This window comes from Enhydra lutris, unplaced genomic scaffold, assembly GCF_002288905.1.
Source record: "Enhydra lutris kenyoni isolate GAN:26980312 unplaced genomic scaffold, ASM228890v2 scaffoldscaffold21, whole genome shotgun sequence".
Classification (NCBI taxonomy): domain Eukaryota; kingdom Metazoa; phylum Chordata; class Mammalia; order Carnivora; family Mustelidae; genus Enhydra; species Enhydra lutris.
In genome coordinates this window covers 33,672,812-33,678,708 of record NW_019154105.1, presented here as the reverse complement: position 1 = coordinate 33,678,708, position 5,897 = coordinate 33,672,812, and the positions used below count along the sequence as shown (strand labels likewise).

Sequence of the window (5,897 nt, the reverse complement as noted above, 5' to 3'; positions counted from 1 at the left end):
TGGATTTGCCAACCTCCATAAATATGTGAGCCGCCTCCTTAAAATCTCTCTTTCTCTACACACCCTCCCCCCTCCCCCCCACACACAGCTACACTCTACTGGTTCTGTTTCTCTGGAGGACCCTAATTAGTACAAGTAGAAATTACAACTACCACAGTCACCACAGATTTTGAATATGTCTCCTAAGGGGCAGCTCATTTCGCCTGTGGCTGACTCCTGTAGGATTTGCCAAGATGAGTCTGCGGCCAAGGGAGGAGGCAAACTGGGTTCAGGCTGCCAGGTTTCAATCCCCAGCTCCACTGCTTACTTGCCGTGTGACGCGCGCAATTCCTGGCGCCTCCACGCGCCTCAGTTTCCTCATTTGTAAAAGGGAACAGATGCTCAGATTATGTGAAGAGAAATTTGGATAACAGATGCAAAGGATTTAGAACAGTTTCTGATACATAGAAACTTTTCAATAGATTTTGACGAATCTTACAGATCTGCTGGAGTCCCCAACGGGAGCCTGGGCTGGGCCCTACAGCACCTGCGCCGTATGCTGGGTACCGCCACCGGCAGGGGTCGGTAGCGCCCGATGATCGAGCGCCGTCATATTTCTACTATGTGAAATACACCAGGAAGAGGAAATACACATCATAAGCAACCGCATTATCAGCTCAGGTCAGGTTTTACCACCAAATGGGGTAGGACAGAAAATTGGTTTCCAGAGCTTTTTTGCATTTTAGATCCGTGAGGAGGGGACCATGGAATCCACCTCCTCTGACAATGTCTCCACAGGACCCCGAAAACCAGGTGGCTCGCAGGGAGAGCGTGCTCAGGGAGAGCTCTCCCTCGAGCGGTGGAGCGTGTCATCATACAGATCATTTCTGGGGGAGGCATCATCGGTAAAGACCTATTTTTCAGACGCAAGCAGGCAATGACAGCCGTTGCTTCTGGAGACCTTTCCTGGTGCGCGAGAGCAACGCCATGCCGTGGGGGGAGAGAACATCCTTGTCTTTTCGCTGTGCTGTTTGTCACAGCGGAGAGCATGCCTCCACTTCACACTCCGCCCTCCTGTTTGTGACACCGACTGCTAGACCGAGCCCCACCTGGCAGTGTGCTGGCAGGAAGCCCGAGGCCACAGGCTCTCGCTGGAATGAGAGGTACGGGAATCCTAGTCCTTTATCTGTTCGACGGAGATCTTTCGAGCACTTACTCCGTGCCAGATACCAGAAGCTCTCTCTTTGGAGCGCTCCGTGGTCTATAATGTGCGTTCACATTCATTGTCTCTCACGGAAACCCTTCGAGGAAGACGGAGTTAGTACCCTGAGCCTCAACCCTCCTGGAGAAGCGGAGTCTGGGGAAGTTGAAATGTGGCTTTAAGGCACCGAGACGTAAACCCAGTTCTTTACTTTCTTTTACACCAGGAGTAACGGAAGTTTGTCCTTCATGAACATGGGCTGGAACTACATTTTTTTGGGTGTGTTCTTTTGTTTCAGTGGTAATTTGTCATCATAATTTGTGACATAAACAAAAGCACAATTTATTCTGGATGTTTGTACCAAATAGAAATATCAAATTGCAGGAAAAAGGGGGAAAGAAAGGAACATTTGGTATTATAAAGAATAACAGAATCACAAAGAATCAAAAGCAACCTGGTACAGTGTTCAGTGGCCTCTTCAGGGTGCCTGACATATGATTAAACTACAGTCATCAAAGCTTTTACAAGTGATTATTCTAAACAAGAACATTTATATAAAAAGAAGGACAAATTGCCTTTTTTTCTTGAGGTTTTTTTCAAGTTGAAGTTAGTTAACATACAGTGTAGTGTTGGTTTCAGGAGTAGGATTTAGTGATTCGTCACTTTGGGTGCTCATCCCAACAAGTGTCCTCCTTACTGCCCATCACCCACTTAGCCTTCCCCCTGCTCCCCTGCCCCTCCAGCAACCCTCAGTTTGTTTGTTCTCTGGAGGTAAGAGTCTCTTATGGTTTGCCTCCATCTCTGTTTTTAACTTATTTTATTTTTTCCTTCCCTTCCCCTGTGTTCATCTGTTAAGAAGTACAAATTGACTTTTACATTCTACTTTAGTTAAATGAAGGCACTCCATAATCTTATTATTTTTTTTAAAAGATTTTATTTATTGATTTGACAGAGACACAGTGAGAGGGAACACAAGCAGGGGGAGTGGGAGAGGGAGAAACAGGCTTCCTGCTGAGCAGGGAGCCTGATGCGGGGGCTCGACCCCAGCACCCTGGGATCATGACCTGAGCCGAAGGCAGACGCTTATCGACTGAGCCACCCAGGCGCCCCCAGTCTTATTATTTTGTAATAAAGTAATCTTTATCTATTCTTCTCACAGCTGTGCGAGGTCTTCTCTTATAAATGTAGGAAGGCCTGTGAACCGTAAATGCTCTAACTAAACTGGTTGGTATTAGTACAATGAATTTTTCTTCTGCTGAAGTTTTAAGTGAGTGTATGTTAAACTGAGGTCTTTTGAGATAAAGGTGGTGCTGTGCTCAGCAACCGTTAATGTTACTCTGGAACGGTTCCTATTCTGTTAAACTTCATTAATGCAGAAGAGAAATGTTCCACCATGGTTTTCATGCACAGGTAGGTCTTGTATTCTGAGCTTCAGAGCTGCCCAAGATGTATAATTTTTTCTAAAAAAGATTTTATTTATTAATTTGAGAGAGGGAGAGAGAGCACGTGCATGAGTGGGGTGAAGGGCAGAGAGAGAAGCAAACTCCCTACTGAGCAGGGAGCCCCCCATGTGGGGCTCGATCCCAGGATGCTGGGATCATGACCTGAGCCACAGGCAGATGCTTAAACCACCGTGACATCCAGGCACCCCAAGGTCTACCTTTTAGAGAATTGGCATCTCTTATGTAGCTAACATGCCCGTCATCCACTTTCACCTCAACGGTCACTGTGACTTAGAGCTCTTTTGTTGTGATAAACATCAATTTTTTAAATACATAGCTTCTGTAGTGACAGCAGGAGCTAAGGGATCAAACTCTATTACCTCGTAGTAATTGGGTGGCTGGAGATCATTCTTTGTCATTGTTGAGTGATTACGGGGCAAGGATGACAGTCTCTGGCTTGACAGTGTTTCTGGAATGGTCTGTATACTAACTGGCTACAGTAGGAACATTGCATTTGAATATTCTGGAACACTCTCATATGTAGGACTTCAGGTGAGGTTTTGCCTGGTTGTTTGAGTAAACAGGGGTGTTTCTGTGTTTATCAGAGCTAACAAATCCATTTGTGGATGCAGACTTGGTTTCCAGTTGTTTGTTATAACAGGACTTTAAGTCTGAAAGCTGAGCATTCATGGGGCTGAGCTCTCCCAGAGTGGCCCCATGCACTGAAGGGCTGGGACTTAGGTCAGGGAGGTCACAGGAACAGGAAGTTCACTGATGCCACTGGCATCTTCCCTCTGGTTCTTATTTTGCTCCAAAATCTTTTGTTGTTTTCGAGTAAAGCTCTCATCCAAGGATAGCATAATTGAAATCCTCATTCTCTTAAATTAGTGCAACAGTTACATCTTTATTCTCTATTACCATGAGCAGATCCACAATCCTGACCTGTGTCTCCTGACCCATCTTACAAAGTTTCTGCAGTAGCTCTATGTCTTCATTGTTTTCAGACCCAGGAATACAGGGGCTCTGCTTCAGGATGGTGGACAGCACCCTCACATTCATTTTCACCATATCCAATTCACTGTGCAATTGTCTGATCTGGTTTGGGGCCAATGTAATAGTAGAGCTCTAGAGAACAATTTCAAAAAGAAGAGCTGGTACAGTAAGAGTCAATGAGACCTGAGCAATCTCTCATCTTGCTGATTCAGCCTCAGCATCTGAGGAGGAAACGGAATACCTTTCTTAAGAAGATCAAGGTACACTTCTTCCACTTCACTGACATCCATACCTCCTGGGGAATGCTGTGATCAAATCTTAATGAAATGTAAGATTCTACTCTGAATGTCTAATGACAAAATGTATCTGGGATCCAGAAGCTTAACTAGATTATCTTTAATGAATTCCTTCTTCATGATCAGAGACTGGAAATTTGGGCCACAGTCCAGCGTGCCCATGTCAATAAGTGACAAAGGAAGTTGGGTTTCTCTATGATTATAGTTTTTTGGAAATCCTTTCCTTCAGAGCTTTCCTTGCATCCTTTTGACCACCGTGGGCAGCGTGATTTATGTCACACGTGTGTGAACTTGCCCCAGTCTTCAGTCTGCTAAAGCACACATGTGCATGAACTTGCCCCAGTCTTCAGTCTGCTAATGTATGTAGCCTTTTTATATCTTGGGGTGTTCTGTCCATCATCTGTAGGCTACAGATAAGGCATTGTTTCAGAGGCAGGCTTCTGTTTGTCCTATAGTTGGCGTCAGTCAACACAGATGGTCTTCGTAGAAGACTACTTAGGGATCAAGCCACAAAAGACATCCCTGGTGGGGAAAGTGGCTGGGAAGAAACGGAGAGCTCGAATCTTGCTCTCTAGCACTGGGCCCTACTCCCACAAAATGCTTCTGGGTGGCCAATTCCAGATGCCTCAGATTATCTGCCTTCCGGTTTAACTTGGAGTCTTGAACTTTTCTGAGCGCGCACTGCTCTGGTTCCTGCACAGAAAAACGGCTGTGCCCTGGGGGTAGTAGCTGGTCAGGAATTCTTTCTCCGTGGGTTATAGTCCTGCAAGGCCGACAGATGTAGGCTCCACTGGCTGCCTGAGCCAGGTGATCTAGAGGGGCCTCTGGGGCTGGTGCAGAAATCTGGGTGCCAGAGGAGGGGCTGAGCTCCTTCTTGTTGATGCTGGTGAGCTGGGGGAGGCAAACGGAGAGCCGGAAGACGTGCTGCCAGCGACCATCCGTATTTCAGGGCCCCTCGCAGACTAGATTAGATGCTGCTCCTCAGGCTGTGGCTTTCTGACAAGCAAATACGCCTCCTTTCACCTGTTTTGGCTTAAGGTGGTTAATCAGAAATTTTATATTATAAGGGTTTACCCTTCTTTGGAAGCTGTGCAGCATCGTCCAGATCCCCACTTGAGGATTAAAGGCCTTAGTGCTCTAGCCACTGAGAAGGTTTTGGCTAATGTCTCTCTGGAAATTGCCACCTGGTGGAGAAAGTGCCTTCTTGCCCAAGGTCACGCGCCTGGTGGGGACAGCCCTCATCTCATGGTGCGGAAATATAAAGTCCCCTCCCCGCTTCCTGGAGGTGGGGGAGAACCCTGAAGGGCCATTCTTGCTCTAGACTTCCCTGTGGGGTTGGCTGAGACCTTGTACCTGCTCCACAGCCCAGCTTGCTTCCTTTTCTTCCATGGGTATGGAACCAGGGCACGCCCAAATGTGCCTCTGGACCTAAATCAGCTTCTCAGAGTTCGCTTCCTGGGGAACACAACCTGTGAAACCAGGTCTCAGTGGGAGGTGAAAAAAAATAGTTCTCAGATCCTCATTGTGTGAGAAAATACTCACTTTTGAGATTTTCTGCCTTTGATCATTAAAAAGGAAAGAAAAAAAAAAAGCACCCTTTTGGAAATTCAGTAGGTCTTTCTGCCGAACGAGACGCTCTGCTGCGTATTGTTTCCCTTTGTTTACCAACTTTCACCCTGGTTTCAATTTATCTCAAAATATGAGTAGCCAAACCTACTTGAAGCCATTGCGCATGTGAAATTTGGTGCAGACCCGAAAATTATGTGAGGAACAGGAAGGACAAGGCATTTGTTGGAACAAGAAACGCAGAACATTATGGCAGAATGGAGTACTTCTGGTAATGATGCATGGGGTTGAAATGATGTGAAAGGGAAGTCATTTACCCATATAAATTGAATGAAGGAGCATCCCATGGGAATGACCCCAGGCCCCAGTTTTCAGAAAAAACATGGCACGTATCAGAATGAGGTCACCCCGACGCATGTG

At 46.3% G+C, this 5,897-nt stretch overlaps 1 pseudogene; it reads right to left on the bottom strand.

Annotated features, from left to right (window-relative positions):
• Positions 1 to 2,939: 2,939 nt before the first annotated feature.
• On the bottom strand, positions 2,940 to 4,259 carry LOC111148855 (annotated as a pseudogene).
• Between the last annotated feature and the right edge of the window lie 1,638 nt (positions 4,260 to 5,897).